Source organism: Macaca fascicularis, chromosome 1 (genome assembly GCF_037993035.2).
Source record: "Macaca fascicularis isolate 582-1 chromosome 1, T2T-MFA8v1.1".
In the NCBI taxonomy this organism is placed as follows: domain Eukaryota; kingdom Metazoa; phylum Chordata; class Mammalia; order Primates; family Cercopithecidae; genus Macaca; species Macaca fascicularis.
Genome location: NC_088375.1, coordinates 50,213,553 through 50,230,576, shown reverse-complemented (window position 1 = coordinate 50,230,576; position 17,024 = coordinate 50,213,553). Strand labels below are relative to the sequence as shown.

General features: G+C 36.3%; 1 protein-coding gene across 8 annotated transcripts in view; it reads right to left on the bottom strand.

Moving 5' to 3' along the window:
* Positions 1-17,024, bottom strand: part of RGS13 (regulator of G protein signaling 13) — a 50,789-nt gene that overhangs the window by 20,044 nt on the left and 13,721 nt on the right. Inside the window, exons 1-4 of one of the 8 annotated variants that reach the window (XM_005540267.5) lie at positions 3,699-3,858; positions 2,362-2,432; positions 1,820-1,859; positions 86-155 (exon numbers count right to left, since the gene is read on the bottom strand). The gene's annotated coding sequence lies outside the window, so the exon portion shown is untranslated. Of the gene's footprint in view, positions 1-85; positions 156-1,819; positions 1,860-2,361; positions 2,433-3,698; positions 3,859-5,949; positions 6,498-17,024 lie in introns of those variants that run through there. The other 7 variants (XM_065538939.2, XM_065538928.2, XM_005540265.5 and 4 more) reach the window with 7 other exon arrangements.

Sequence of the window (17,024 nt, the reverse complement as noted above, 5' to 3'; positions counted from 1 at the left end):
ATGTCTATTAATGGGTTATCATATTTTCTTTTATAAATTTAATGAAATTGGCAAAAGCAGAATGGTCTTAGTATGCAATACTCACTAAGGTCTGAAGTATAGTGAAGGTAAAGTAATTTCTGGATGCACTGGAGTTTAGGGGGTTCCCACAGCTCCTGCGAGTTGACAGAGTATATTCAAATAGTTCTGGGGTCTGAAGCCAGACAGACATGTGCTTGAGGTCAGGCTCTTATTAAGCTGTGTGACCTTGGGCATATTAATTAAACCTCAGATTTTCATTTCCTTTTCCTTTTCTCTAAAATGGAACTGTAAAGATTTAAAAAAATTGCATGTATGCAAAAATTTTCTGTTCCAGTATATTCGATTTTCCTTCAGCTACTTGCATGCTCTTACTCAGGAAATAGTTCCTAAGTTCTTTTGTATGTACCAGGAAACATATATTCTGTTAGACTGCATTTCTTCCTCTTTTAAAATTTCATCTCAGATCTCACAAGTGTTCCCCACTAACTTTATTCATTCTTCAACATGTCAACATATAATCTGCAAATCCTCCTTCTCTTCATTTTTGTTGTTCCCATGTTTCTATATTTCTATTGTTCACACATTTTATTAGTGGCTGAGTCCCAGCTTTAGAATTAATTGGGTCTACAACAGGGATTCACAGACATCTGGGTGTGTGTATCACACTGATGGGTTGGGGCTGCCAGAAGAGCCCAGGCATGCTTGAGTGTTAGAGAAAAAAGGGGCAAGAGGCCAGCCCAGCCACAGCTTCCCTTTAAATGCAGTTATTCAGGTTGTTCTCTCTATGGAGATGCCTGATCCAAAAGGAGAGAGAAGGCTGAGATCCACTCAGACTCCCCTAAGTCTTGGCTTCACAGCCAAGTGGGGCTTCATCCACGTGGTGAAAGGCTACTTTTTAAATAATTCCAGCAAAAACTCTGTGTACACCAATAGCAGCCCTGGGCTCAGCTACATAACTGATTCAGTGAGGGTTCCTTGGTCCAAGCAACTTATTAGTTAGGTGACATTGAAAAAGAAGCAATATATATAGATATAATGTTATTTATATTTCTGATTTATCTATTCCTACTAGACTTTAACTTTCCTAAATTGTTACATTCGAATGTTACTTGATAATTACATATAAGTAGTTGTTTATATGTTGGTTAGCATTTTAAGTCAAACATTTACAGATTTATTAACTTATGGAATACAAATAGAATATAATGTCACAAAAGTATCAATGATTAAATTGTAAAAATATTTAGTGACGGAATTGTGTATGAGATGCGTTATGCATAGAATAAATAGACCATAAGATCTTCTCTGGTGTTCCTGTCCTTTAGGAAATGGGACTGGAGACTGGACGCTGTCCCATTGACTAGAGTTCTGCTCCTGTGCCCAGAGCCTGGTGCCTTCCCGCCTATATTCTAAGATTTCTGGAACTGAAAGTCCATCCGCATGTCTGTGTTTCTCTCTATTGATTACTGCCGGATTCACAAGCACCATGTACCACCATTGTGTTGGAATATCACAGAACTCCCCACCCCCCAACTTTATAATGCTCTCTGCGTTGAAACAAAGAGATAAATTCACAAATACTTAACCCAGCTTCAGGTAAAAAAGGTCATATTGACCACCTGAGTTTATTATCTCTTCCAACCCAAACACTAGTAATATTACAGCAAAGGAACATGCAAGGCTTGAACATGAAGGAAAAAGGACATTAAACAAGGGGAAAAATAATGACAAAATATTCCAAAGTAATTTTGGAAGATGGAAGGCAGATGCTCAGAAGTAGAAATTAAAATTCTCATACCTCTAAAATGAGAAGAGAAAAGGCAGCCTTAGAATATCATCTGACAAAATAAGAAAATATAATTCACAGTCTGAGGACAAAGAATGTGCAAAATAACCAGTGGTTTAAAAAGAAGTATCTACAATCCAACATTCAACAATATTTATCATTAAATAATACATCTCAATCAAAGTTTAATAGCACCAATATAGAGTGGCAGAATGAAATCCTCTCACATTTACAAATGAGAACTTCTAAGAAATATTCTTGGTAATTCCATAAAGGGTACATTCTAATTTTTTTGTAAAAGTAAAGTTCTTTAGGATAAGGATTTGATTAAAACATCCTATTGATAAATGTATTTTGTTAGTTAAATTCAACCAAGGGCATCTTTAGTTGTACCCTTAAAATTAGAGTTCAAGTAGTCAATACTGATAAAAATAAAAATTTACTTTAAATGTTTTATAGAACTACATATCTACTTTGGCAAAAAGAGAATTCCCAGTGAAAGAGTGATCTAAATTGGTCTGACATAGAACTGATTAAATTGTGGACAAACTCACCAAGCTTCAAATAAACAATGATCATTTTTTTCTCATGTTGGTGGTATAATATGTGGAAACATTCCATTGACCTAAAAATAAAATAATAACAAAATCAAACAAAAACAAAAAGATTATTGTGTGCTTCCCGGAGAATGCATATTTGGCAAATATTTCTATAAATACTCTTAAGTTTTAAGTAAATACTTTTTCCACCTCAGAAATGCTGGATTATGGTTGTTCCTATTTTTATTTATTAACTCTTTATCTAAAATTGTTTTAATTTCATGACATAAAAATTTCTTTACGGTTTTTATTTGTATTTTTCCATTGCTCTTTATTTAAATAATCCATATTTATCTTAACATTGTGTATTAATTTGCTTTTCTTTTTTGTTTTTCAATACCCTCTCGGTAAAACTAGCATGTACTTTTACAATAGAAACATAGAGTGTTTAGAACAAGTTTAGGTCTCCATGATGATTTTGCCTCCACTGTTTTCTCCTAATAATTATTTAAAAGAAATAAATTTCACTGATAGAATCGAATTCTCAGACTGATTATAAATGCATTGGTGATGGATTGAGTTGTATTAGCAGTATGCCAGAAATAGATTTGTTTCCTCCATTATTTAAATGAAATCTTAAAGTATCATGAAAATAAATACATGTTCTAAAAGCAATTCTGTCTGTTAACATATATCTGCATTTAAATATGTTTCTTTATTTTATGATATAGCATGTTACATAAAATTTAGTAAAATTTGGAACAATTTACATTTTAGCGAGACTTTGTTTACACAGCACACAAATTTCTTGTCCTTTAAAAAATGCAAGAAATTAGTGCATAGTTGCACTTAAGCATAACATAAAAGAATAAAAACATTCTATAAAATCAAGATTAACAATGTTTCAGATAAACCTTACAAAAATCCACACCTGCGTTCAGTATCGCTAATAAAGTGATGAAACTAATAATTTGGTAATGCATGATTTTTGAAACAATTCATAAATGTCTGATTTTGTAATATATTTTTATCTAAACATATAAAATGAAAAACATTTAAAATGAGAATATACACAAAAAATATTTAAAATAAAATAATATACTTTAAAACTGTAGTATTTCCTCTATTGCCCAATTTAAAAGATTCATTTATATAGTGAGTGACTGTAAGTTTTGTTTTAAATATAGAAAGCCAGGCAAAAGAATATGTGTTTGTTAGTTTGCTTTTTTTCCTTAGAAAAACTTCTGCTGACACTCCCAGAAGTTCTACCAATGAAATCGGCATCCTTTAGTCATTTATATCAAACCAATAGTCTTGTATTTATCAACTATTTTATAGAATCTCATACTTACAAATATATCCTGTCGAGCAGTCCACCATGCTAAATTTGATCTCCTCTTTGTTATGATCCGTTTGAAATCAGGTTCTGAAATTTTATGAGACACCTAACATTTTATTTTTCCCAGCGTAAAAGGATTTTACTGTCTCTGTAATTACCTTCGATGGCACTCTGGCCTCAGTATGAATGTTCTGTTTTTACACACATGTATCTATGCAAAGAGAGGTTTTGTTGAATATGGAAAGTAGTGCTGTAGGACTCCAGTGCATTACTGATAAAGAGGTTTTATCTAACATTATCAGACCATCTGAAGTGATCAGATGATTGGAAGCAGCAGCTCCATGAAATCTTCAGAGTAATACTCAAACCTTTTTTTCCAAAATAATTTTTCTAGTTTTAGAAAATGTATAGTCTAAAGTAAAATTCCCTTTTAAAAAAGACAGAGAACTGAGTACAAACACATAGGACCTCACTGCAAACATATGTTAGCAAATGGTTAAGAACTATTAAAATCACTCTGTTTGTAATAGATTACTAGGGACTTTTAACAACTGAAGGATCTAAAAAAGTATCTTTTCTAGTTATACCTCTGTAGTTCCTTCAACCGGTCCTCTAGGGCAGTCCTGGACTCCATTGTTCTACAGTTGGTTAACGTGCCTTCAGAATCTGAATTGAACACAGTGCTTAAGATGAAGTCTAATGAATACAGAATATGGCAAGATTGTGAATGTCCTTGTCCTGGATTTACTCCAATTGTGTGTGTGTGTGTGTGTGTGTGCGCGCGCGCGTGTGTGTGTGTGTGTGTGAGAGAGAGAGAGAGAGGAACAGAGTGGTGGGAGTAGAGAAATGCTAGAATAAAACAGCAGTAAAGAAGATCAAAATGTGGTTAATGGAGTGTTTCTTAAAATATTTAGGGGCCCAATGAGACAGAAGATTAACCTTACTTGTCTTTAGTAATATTGAAATTCAAACCCAAGAAAATTGAATTTATCAAATCTGAGAGATAAGTTTGGGACTAAAAAAGGAAAGTAAACTTTGGAAAGTCAGAAGCTGCATAGATGTAGCAATAATGTAGGACGTAAAGGGCAGGTTTGCCTTAGTTTGGGAGGATCTGGGTTGTTTGTGGATAGCACTCATTTTCTCTGGTTGCTACTTGTGCAATTTCCTCACCATCTCAGTACATTTGGGATACTGGATCTCTTCAGGAAATCTTCAGTGTCATAGTCAAGACTTTTCCTCACTCCAAATAATTTGATTTTTTGGGAGGATTTAGGAATGTTTGCTCTTTCTCATGGTGTGGACGCAAGGAACTGGCAGGAAGGTTCTGGAAGTAACACCCTGTGTGAGTTGTGTTTCAAAGCTTGCTTAATGGAGTCAAACATGAGAATCTCCCTACAGAGTAAAATTTAAGTGTCAACAGGGACTGAAAAACAAAGAAATCATAGAGTGAAGAGTAACAGCATGAGTAGGTGCAAATTCCTGGAGGAATTCAAGAGCAATGTATAGATATTTGTGGCAGATTTCTAAGCATGGTTTGTTTCTCTGAAAAGGTGTAGTTCAAGTTCAGTTTTTGAAATCAGAGCAATATAATGCTTTGTACGGCACATAGGTGGATCAGACTAATTCAGAGCTGTCAGGTTAGGGCAGGTAACACGATTATGCTTTCGTTGGTGCAGCTTGGGAATGCCCTTTCCGTTGAAAGGCTGTCGTTCTGATGAACTGATCTGCTTACTCTGGAGCACTTTTACTGTATTTCAATTTCAGCCAATGTAAGTCCAAAGTAATACAAGTTCCAACGTGCACAATTAAAAATATTTAATATTTTCATGTTGAGAGTTCAAAATGAACTTCACAAGAGCAGAAAAATGAAGTATTAGAAATTATAAATTCAGAATTTGCCATTTATATCTTCTACAAAAAGTGGAGAAATATAATTACTGGTTAATGTTGGTGATGACAGCTTAAGAAATAAGCCTACTATTTTCAGTGCATCCTATTTATACTATATAGTTGTTGCCATTTGTTCAAAGGGTGGCTCTGTCTGTCTTCATATACTCATTGTCCATATCTTGGAGTGGACAACTCAGAGACATGACCAGTCTCCTGTCCCCTCTGGTTTGCTGCCAATTAGAAACAATCTAACTTTGGTTTCTGATTTGTGTGAACCCCAAATATACTGAGAACAAAAATTAGGAAGAGATTACTGAGCATTCCACACTATTGTTAGCACAAAATAAACCTCAGTAGCAGTTAAAGTTACTTACCAATTCTGTCTGCATTTATCCAGATGACTTGCTTTAAAGATGTCTTTAATTATAATCATGGTCCTGTTATGCTATAGTTTAGTCACTAACTCCCAATCATTCTTAGTTCCGTTTTGGTAGCTGCTTTAAATCCATTATCTTGGCCCTTCCAGGAAGTCAGAAATGCTCTGAGGTTTCAGATCTCCAGCATGTAATTGAAAAAAACAGTGGTCCTACTTGGTTTCTACTTTCTCCTGAGCACTTGGTGGATTATCTTGCCCTTCCTGACTAAATTCTGGGGAATTCATCCAAATCTTATTGTTTCCTCCCGTGTATTTGGGCTAACATTAACATAGGAAAGTGTTCTTTTCCTGGAAAAAAAAAAAAAAAAAAAAGGAAGATACTCCGCAGTTGTTTAATTTGCACTGAGATGAGTCTATTAGCTCTTTTGTACTTTCACGTTGTTTGATCTGTGAAATTGTCTAAGGATGGGGTTAAGGGCACATCCCTTTGAAGAGGATTTGCACTGGCTCTGTCAGGCAGCCCAGGCACTCCTCTAACACAAGACTGCTTTGTTATTTTCTTAGCTTGGATCTCCTGGACCACACAGATAGGGTAAATTTAAATTACAGACCTGGTTTTATGCTGAAATACACGTTTCCCTGTCATCTATTTTTGTAGGTGACTTGTTTATTTTCTGTCTGCTCTTTCACTGAAGGTATAGCAGTTCAAGAGCCCCTGGCTCACATTAGGACAGCCTTTGATTTTGTTTTCTGGCTTGCAACAAATCTTAAAAGCCAGATCTCTAGGTTCCTGAGATTAGCAAGTGCTGAACTCAGCTAAATTTTAAATATCAGTTTATCACTCCGATTTCGGATTCCCTCTGTTTTTTTCTTTATTTCTCTTAGTTTCTGCAAACTTGCCTATGCATTTAAATGGGGTTATTTGTTATATATATATTTTTTCTAGCATGTCTGGTAGATATCTGGTAGAGAAGGTTTTCAAGATGTGTCTCAAGATCATCAAGATATGCTTTCCTTTTATATAAGATAATGTTATATACTCATTTTAGACAAAAGTAAATGCAATAAAATGTCAAGGAAATTGGAACTTTGGCATTTCCTTGTTATCGCAGATGGAAAGCATCGTTTGCTTCTTTAGATGCAGAATGCTTTGAACATACAAGGCCCACTGATGTGCAATTGCAAAGCTGAGGCCTGTTTCCAATCACCTAATCAACTCACTATCCCTTATTCTTTAGTTAAGCCTGTCCTGTTCTGCCATGTGCAAAAGTATACAAATTTTCTACTATAGAAGGGCAGAACAAACATACTTGTGCCACATTTCCTGTTTTTTTTTTTTTTTTCTTATCACAGAAATTAAAATGGTTTTTCTGTGGATCACTATTGAAATACTTTTTGTCTTATTCTTGAAACAAATCTATCCTCAGGACTTACGTGGTGTCTGGTGACTCGGGGCAGTAGATGGCTAGGTAGTGAATCAGAGGCAGGGAACATTTTAAAAGAAATAGGTACCTCAGTCAGCTGACAGGAGAGACCTGAAAGAGCATAGTGCTCAGAATTAGCTTGCATTCCTTCTCCCTCCTTTACCAAAGGAATCTCCCACTTTTCTCATTCATGCTTCAAATGCGTGTGTGGACATAGCATTTAGACTGGTGTAGTAGAAGCTCAATAAATATTCGAAGAATGAATAGATATAGTTTTTTTTTTTTTCCCAACAGGATTTATCCAAGCTAAAAACTACCCCAATGTTCATTTTAACCAATTATCAGTTAGATAAAAATTATCGGGCGAAGTTTGGAAAGGATTATATTGTACAAGCTTCCCATATCTCATACTTTCCTAAGAAGTAGTTCTGCCTCTCTGACTGTAACCTTTTTATAACCTATAATTTGTGTAGTGGTTAATGAGATATATCTGGAGAGTCTTTGTAAGTATAATTTACACAAATATATATTTTTATGAGGCATGCAAATTTAAACAATGATGTCCTTGTGACTTAGTCAAACAAGGAACTATAATAAAATACAAGGCAAATGTTTTTCTTTAAGGTTATGATACTATGTCTTAAAACCTCTGAAAGATGTGATAATGCAAATAAGATGAGATAAAACAAGTTTAGTTTTGTAGAAAAGGCAAATAATTTAAAACATTGCAATTCCAGAAGCTTCAGAAACCTACTTTGATATGCTTTCCTCTATACAAAAAGTGTTATTTAATTCCCCTACAAGTTTGAATATTTGAGGAGTTGCTTTAAGAACTGTAAAACTAGTGCATCAACTACATGCTCTTTGCAGATATGGAAAATATTTTCTTAAAACATTTTTTACATAAAGGAAAAGTAATTTCGCCCAAAGAAAATAACATCCATAGGAAAACGAAGAGTGATTGGTGTTATAAGAAATATAATCCTGGAGGCCCGGAACTACATAAAGCATCCTGGAGGTACAGCGTGAGGCCAATAGAGATTATAAAAATGATTTTTATATATGAAGCTGAGCAAAGGGGCAGAATAGGAAGAAGAACAAGGGGGACTGAGACAAGAATGATGACTTTTGTTTGAAAAAGAAAATGTTCAGGGTATTAAAAACACATGCCATTTTTTTACCCCAAAACATTTTCAAACACTACAGAAAATAATATCTAATAAACCATGAAACTTGATTTAACTCTTTTAAAAATTTCCAAACAAAGGAACTTAGAAAAAATGGCATTCTAGTTATATTTCCCCTAGATCAGTGGGAATTTATTCCATCTTATTGCTTTTCCAAGTGAGTAGGCAGAAAGTAAACAGAAATGTGAAATTTGTATCGATTGTTTTCCTTATAACCTTTGCCAAACAGTTTTGTGCAGGCAGCTCTTCTGATAAGGAAGGTGTTTTTATATCTAAATGTTGATTGTCTACGTAGGAAGTAGAAGAGCTTGTTTCAGAGACTGCTTCTCCAACCCCCTCCTTTTTTTTTTTTTTAAATCATACTTTAAGTTCTAGGGTACATGTGCATAACGTGCAGGTTTGTTACACATGTATACTTGTGCCATGTTGGTGTGCTGCACCCATCAACTCGTCAGCACCCATCAACTCGTCATTTACATCAGGTATAACTCCCAATGCAATCCCTCCCCACTCCCCCCTCCCCGTGATAGGCCCCGGTGTGTGACGTTCCCCTTCCTGAGTCCAAGTGATCTCATCGTTCAGTTTCCACCTATGAGTGAGAACATGCGGTGTTTGGTTTTCTGTTCTTGCGATAGTTTGCTGAGAATGATGGTTTCCAGCTGCATCCATGTCCCTACAAAGGACACAAACTCATCCTTTTTTATGGCTGCATAGTATTCCATGGTGTATATGTGCCACATTTTTTTTTTTTTTTTTTTTTTTTTTTTTTTTTGAGACTGAGTCTGGCTCTGTCGCCCAGGCTGGAGTGCAGTGGCCGGATCTCAGCTCACTGCAAGCTCCGCCTCCCGGGTTTACGCCATTCTCCTGCCTCAGCCTCTGGAGTAGCTGGGACCACAGGCGCCCGCCACCTCGCCCGGCTAGTTTTTTGTATTTTTTAGTAGAGACGGGGTTTCACTGTGTTAGCCAGGATGGTCTCGATCTCCCGACCTTGTGATCCGCCCGTCTCGGCCTCCCAAAGTGCTGGGATTACAGGCTTGAGCCACCGTGCCCGGCGCCACATTTTCTTAATCCAGTCTGTCACTGATGGACATTTGGGTTGATTCCAAGTCTTTGCTATTGTGAATAGTGCCACAATAAACATATGTGTGCATGTGTCTTTATAGCAGCATGATTTATAATCCTTTGGGTATATACCCAGTAATGGGATGGCTGGGTCATATAGTACTTCTAGTTCTAGATCCTTGAGGAATCGCCATACTGTTTTCCATAATGGTTGAACTAGTTTACAATCCCAGCAACAGTGTAAAAGTGTTCCTATTTCTCCACATCCTCTCCAGCACCTGTTGTTTCCTGACTTTTTAATGATTGCCATTCTAACTGGTGTGAGATGCTATCTCACTGTGGTTTTGATTTGCATTTCTCTGATGGCCAGTGATGATGAGCATTTTTTCATGTGTCTGTTGGCTGTATGAATGTCCTCTTTTGAGAAATGTCTATTCATATCCTTTGCCCACTTTTTGATGGGTCCAACCCCTTTTTAAAGTAGAAGTTCCATCACGGACATTTAGAGGTTAAAGGAAATTTAGATAATCTAGTTCAAAGCTTTCATTTAATTGAAGAAAGAAATTGATCTCTTGTGTGTTGCCCTGAACCACACAGTAGCTGAGATACAGCAGAGGCCAAAACCCAGGCTGCCTAACTCCTGCGTTCTGTGCACTTTAAGGTCTCTCATTCCCTTTCTGGCTTAGTTCTGGTTGAAAATCAAAGAATTGTGTGTATCTTACATTCTTATCTCAGTTTAGGTAATAGCCTAAAGTTTTTAGGCCTGTGTGTCTATGTATCTATCTCCTCTTCTTCTTTCTCTACTAGAAAGACATGTGACAAGATACTGTGGTTACACAAATTCTCCCCCACTCTTGCTTTATTTTATTCATTTGAGTGTTATTAACATAGTTTCTATTTGAGTTGAGTAAATGGAATATTATGCTTCTGAATATAATTTTTCTGCCTCAAATGATGCAATTTGAGCATCATTCTTTAAAGACACACAATATATGCTGCCTTCTTATAATGAAATATCTGAAAGAAAAATATAGATTAACAGATGATTATTATCATTGAAAATGATTTATTTTACAGAACAATTCCATAAGAATTCCTTTAATTCTTCTAGTTCAAATGTCTGAAATTCAGTTTATGCCCAGTATTCAAGCAGATGACATAAAGCAAAATACATTGGCTTTATACATTTTATGAATTTGCTTTATGAATTTTATGCATATTGAATTTGATGACACTTAAAAAACACCCAAGTGTTTCTAAACAAAGAACTCTAGCAGCTCAAAACACTTGTTATATCTGATAACATAAACAATAATGTACTTAATAATATATTTCTTATTATTTTATTTTCACTTTCTGCCAAGGCCCGGGAAAACATTTAAATTGCTTATGTGCATGTTTAGAAATATACTGGAGAATCAAACATGCCTAAGAAAACGGGGTCAAAAAAGTGTTGTGAAACAGTAGTAACTAAGGAATATGCCACTTAGATCTGTTCCAAGTCAAGCAGTGTTCCAAAGGGACCGTGGCTTCATTTTTAGGCTACAGTTCATTGACTCAGGCTGTCGCTTCTGCTAATTGGCATAGCTACTCTTAGCCTACAGATGTTTTATTGGGCCTTGATAATGGGAAATAAAATGTTTTATCTGTCATTCTAGAAAAAATAAACTGATTACTGTTGAGAAGACCTTGCCCAGGGTCAAGCTTTATTCTTAGGTGGATCGCATGCAAAATTATTTGAAGATACTGAGATTCACACGGTCCACACACACAGGAATTCCCTTGGCCAATAGGTGATGGATTAGTCAATAAAAATGCAACAGAGATTTTGGAGGCCATACTTGAAATGGGGATGTGAGGATCAGAAGACCTTCCAGGTACAATCAGTCTAGTGAATTAATTAGTAGGTAGCTTGGTCTCTGAGAGGTTGAGACATGAGACTATCAAATGGCAACAGCCCATGATGTAAACCAATGAAGCCAAGGGAGGTTGCTGTGGGGAGAGAGGAAACACTTCCTGGTTGATGAAGACACCATGGTACACATGTTTAGAAGGGTTGAGAACTCAGGAATAAGAGAGACTGGTGTAGCTTCATGTGCATGTGACACGTCCCATGCTAACACAGGGCCAGAATTTGGTTTTAGGGCCCTGTTGTCACTGTCTTAATATTCTTGATTTTGAAACAAAGGACCTTTCATTTTCATTTTACATTGGGCATCACAAATTATTTAGCTAGTTTTGCTGGAAGGGGATATAAAACTAAGGGATAGATACCAGAAGACAAATTCTGTGTACATTTTAATTTGGGTTGTGGAAAACTGTATTCTCTATCAAAGGGTTTAGAGGAGATGCATTCAAATAATACTCCTAAAAGTTGGATAAACTGTAATGAGGGCATTTGGCTGTGAAGTTGCAGTGAGTGGAGAGGATTGACATTGTTGCTGATGGTGATGTTCCTGGGTGAGTAAAGGACAGTGTTGAGATTCACAGGGCAGGAGTAATGAGGTCGTGTAGGGGAGGCAGAGTCAGGGCTAGGGTCTCAGAAGCCTACTGGATAGCAGTAGCAGCTGGGTGAGAAATCTCTAACAAGGGTCATTAAAGTTGCTTGGGCAATTGCAGTTGATCTAATTAGGAGGTTTGATGAGTAAATAGAATTTAGAGAGTTGCATTGTCCTTGTTCACTGGCACTGAAGACAAAGTCACTTAACTGTCAGTGTTCCAGATTAGTTATCAGAATGATTTTCCATACTAGCTTTCCTCTAATTAAGAAACAGCTTTTAATGTGATAGTATCTGTCAAGTGCTCTCTGGGTCCCTAGATAGGCTCTTTATCAGTTGGTACAGTAGCCTATTCTTTCAACAGAAATAAGTGAATTTGGAGTCCTGTAGAGTTGCCTAGGAAGATATAGTTTAGAGTGTAGGAGTTCAAGTGTTCTGGTTGGAAGTTCTCTAGAGAAATAAATATAGTAGCTCCTCCTCCCCAGAAAAGCTCTAGTATATTATCTAGTTATATTTATTTCCTGACAAAATTAAGGATGGGTTCAGACACAAGACATTAGGTCTCTCAGATATTGCAGATGGGTACTGTTTAACCTAGAGGATTCATTAAAACGATAGTTTGTAAGCTCTGGGAGCATTGAAAACAATTTAGGTTGACTCCTTAAATTTTCAAATGACAAAATTGAAAGAGAGAAGGGTTGTGAGTGGGCCAGGTTTCACAGCCAAGTATGTAGAGACCTATCTAGTGACCACGTCTGTCAGCTGCCGGGTCACAGGTCTGCTATCACACAGTTTCCTTATGGCTATATTTGAAGAGTTTCGTTTCATTTTGTGTCTATAGACGTACCCAACACTATTATGAAGTATTTATTAATCAAAGTAATAATAATAATAACTACCATTTCCATAGAGCATGAAATGGGCGCAATGAGCTAGGAAATTTACCTAATCTTTTTAATGTCCTTGAGAGGCGGATTCTATTATCTTCAATTTTCAGAAGAGGAAATTGAGACTTAATGTCACATGGCCCTAAATTAGATAAACTTTAGGAAGTCTTCAACCTTCCAGTAGTTTTTGGCAACTATTCATCTCTGAACAGACTCCAGAACATTAGTGGATGCTGTCCCAATTTATCCTCACGGAGCAAAAACTAGGGCACTAATTACAAAGATATTTCGCTTACAACATTTAGGTTTTGTTATTAGGAATCATTATGAACCCAATCATAGCTGGTCCTATATTGGTACATTACAGATAATTTATAATTATATATATACACTACAGCTGTGAATAAGCGGAGGAAAATGAGCGAACTAAAATGAGAGATTTTTCTTTTAATTTTATCTTTTTTTTTCCAGTTGATGACATAGAAGACTTAATTTCCTCCTCATGATTAATCTCACAGTTGGAGAGTATACCCACTCTTACAAAGAATCCAGGTGAGAGGAATGGGGAATTAATAAGAGCTAGGAGGGTACCATTTTTGTAGAAATATAATAGTGACATACATATTTGTCGACTATCCGGGAGACATACCCGAGCAAAATATTTTGATTATAAGAAAGGACAGTATTTGAAATCAACTTAAGCAGAGCTGACTAGAAATGGAAGAACACCTAAGGGAAATAAAAGGTTTTTCTAGGTTACACTTGCCCAAGTCATGGGATATTCCGGCTAAAGGCAAGCAAAATTCAGAACATATACATTGACCCCTCTGCTGGGAGCAGAGAAGAGCAGAGTGGAAGTCCAAGGAGTGTGGTGGATGCCTGTCGGGGGAAAGTGCTGTAGCCTGGAGTACCCTTTATCCTGCAGCTCTTTGCCAACCCTGTTCAGAGACAGAGAGAATATCCTCTGAAATGAACTCAGGGCCCTACTGTCAACTGCTTCTCATTTACGTTAAGCAGCAAAGCTATTAGACTTAATTTACCTAAACTCTTCCCCTATAATATTCTTCCTCTATAACATTCGTGGTCTGCTAAGGTTGCTGTAAGCAAAGCAAAGTATAAAATAGCACACAAGTTCCTGTTTGACAAGTGAAATACCAGTTTCTTATCTCTCCCCAGGGACCTCTTATAACGAGAAATTGGCCTTGTGAGTTTTTAAACTTTTCCATTCACAACCCTGTATGTCTTTTATTATTTTGTCTTTTAAAATTAGCATGCTATTTAAAAAATATAGAAACCAGGCTTTAGAAGCACAACAAGGGCATCTGCTTTGCAGAAACTACTTTTTAGTTCCTGTCTCTTCACACTGAATTTTCAGTTGCTGTTAAAGTAGAGAAATATGCAAATGCATGACCTGTGTATTGAGTATGTTTTTATCTTGAGATTTTCCTATATATCCAAAGGATAGATATTTGTTTGTAGATTTGATTGCTGTTTCTCTATAAGACTGTGCTTGTGGATTCTAGAATGTGGTATAGCCTAAAAGGCATGATAATTCTGTAAGGTGATTATATGGTAGCTGGTACCTTGCATTGTTCCTTCATCACTGAATCATCCAATATATTTTATTGTTAATAATGACCACAGTTTGTATATACTGAGTTTTTGAATTTAGGCAGCGATTTGAAATTATTGGAAGAATGAATCTTCTGATTTTATGGGTGCTCGTCATTTGTACCCTTGTCTTTATTTTTGCATTAATAAAGACACTCTTGTCTTTATTTTTGCATTACTGTGCTTATCACCAGGTACTACATTTGCATGCTGAATTGTCTGTCGCCTTCACTGGACTCTAAGCAATTTGAGAATAGGCCTTGCGTCTGTCTTGATCATTATTGGGTCCTTGGAACAAATTAGTGCATGGCTGTCAGTGGGTACTTAATAAATATTTGTTTAATTGAATCAATACTTTTAATGTAACTTTTTAAAATATCTTTAATACGACAAGCATTGTAAAGAGTGCCTTAAACACATTTTCTCATGTAATCTTCACAACAACCAAATGAAGTTGTTATTTCGGTCTTTATATTAGAGAAAAGGAACCTAAACTTCAGATGGGGTAAGGAGCATACTTAGGTCTTCCACCTGAGCTGTGTAATTTGGGATTGGGACTATGTGACTTAAAAGCACATATCTTACTTCCTATACCACACTGCTTTGTGTATCAGAAGGTAGAGTGATATAAAAATCACCCCAGATACTGATGGGGACTTGAAAAACATGAAAGATGGGAAAGTTTATAGATATATTGGCAAAGGAACATTGGCAGAGAGAGTTAGCCCCTTCAAAATTTTCACAGAGAAGTTATTTTCATTGACTACAAATATTTCTTGCTCCTTAAATAAACCAGAAAAATCTTGTTTGTTCATTATTTCTGCCATTCGAATTGATATAATATACTTGAATGTTGTTAATTATAAGTAAGGATGGCAGAACCATTATTATTTGATTTAATTGACATTGTCAAGCAAGTACTTTCTGAGAATGATTTTGAGTGGGATTGAGGGTTGGGACAGAACAGTGAACACAGGTAGTATAATATGTCGCATATTTTCACAAGCTTACAGTATAATCAGTAATAAGAAGAGTAATCAAATTACTAGAAAGAGAACATAATAAAGGTAATCAAGGTTGTACAATCTATAGAGGATATAAAAGGAATAAGAAATTAGATTTGTTTGTGGATATCAGAAGTGTATTACTGATAAGGTAGCATTGGAAAGGTCCTTGGAAAATGGGCAGCATTTAACAGTTTTATGTGCTGTCTATTTGAAGATGAATAAAGACATGGTCTCTTTCCTTAAGAAAGCCAAGACTCATTGGTAGAAATGAGTCCTGAGTGAGTATTAGCAGGTGAGAGAACACCGAACTCCAGAGAGCAATTAAAAAATAATTATGCAAGTGGCCAGGCGGGGGGACTCACACCTGTAATTCCAGCACTTCAGGAGGCCTGGGTAGGGGGATCACATGAGGCCAGGGTTTGAGACCGGCCTGGCCAACATAGTGAAATCCTGTCTCTACTAAAAATACAAAAATTATCTGGGCGTGGTAGCACACACCTGTAATCCCAGCTACTTGGGAGACTGAGGCAGGAGAATAGGTTGAATCCAGGAGGTGGAGGTTGCAGTGAGTCAAGATTGTGCCACTGCACTCTAGTCTGGGCGACAGAGCGAGAATCCATCTCAAAAATAAAAAAATAAAAATATTTGCAAGATAATATTGAGAAGGTCATGTGAGACTTTGCGTTTTGTTAGAGAAGCAGTAAGAACTTCAAATATAGGTGGCCAGCAGTCCATGAGCCCGGGGATTTAGAGTGGGTTTATCTGGTCCCATAAGTGGGTTAAAAGTTTGTTCCAAGAAAGGATCCAAAGGGGCTTGCAGGGATTCGTAGGAAACTGCCTCAACTAATTTAAGTTTCTGTTCAGTTGACGTCGTTGTCATGGGGAGTCAGAATGCTTTGAGTGTGGACTCCATGAGGTTTGGAAAGGGAAAGCATTCTTCCCTGAAAAGTGGAGTGGATTGTTGTAATACTCACCAAAATTGGCAAAGAAAAATCAGGCAGCATTTGTGTTGGGTTATATTGAAATCACGTCAGAGACTGTGAATAATTAAAACCACTCTCAAGGGAAGTTTGTTTTTCCTTCTTGTAATGCACATATGACTCTGGCACAGAAAATGTTTTACTAGTTAATTTTGCTTCATTTCCCATTTAAGATTTGTCACAGTAAATAATCCTTTCTCAAGCGGCAGTATCCTGAACATAAAATACAGCAAATGCTGTCTGGATATTAGGCAATCAGTCCCATAGTGGGATCAATCAGATTTTCCTTAGATGAAAACTATAAAACACAATAAACTAACACACATAATTAAAGAGTAGGAATGTTTCTATGGTGAGATGTCCAGAGGTGGTTTTGCTAATAGAAAGAAAATGGGATGTTAAAGATGTTAATTAGCT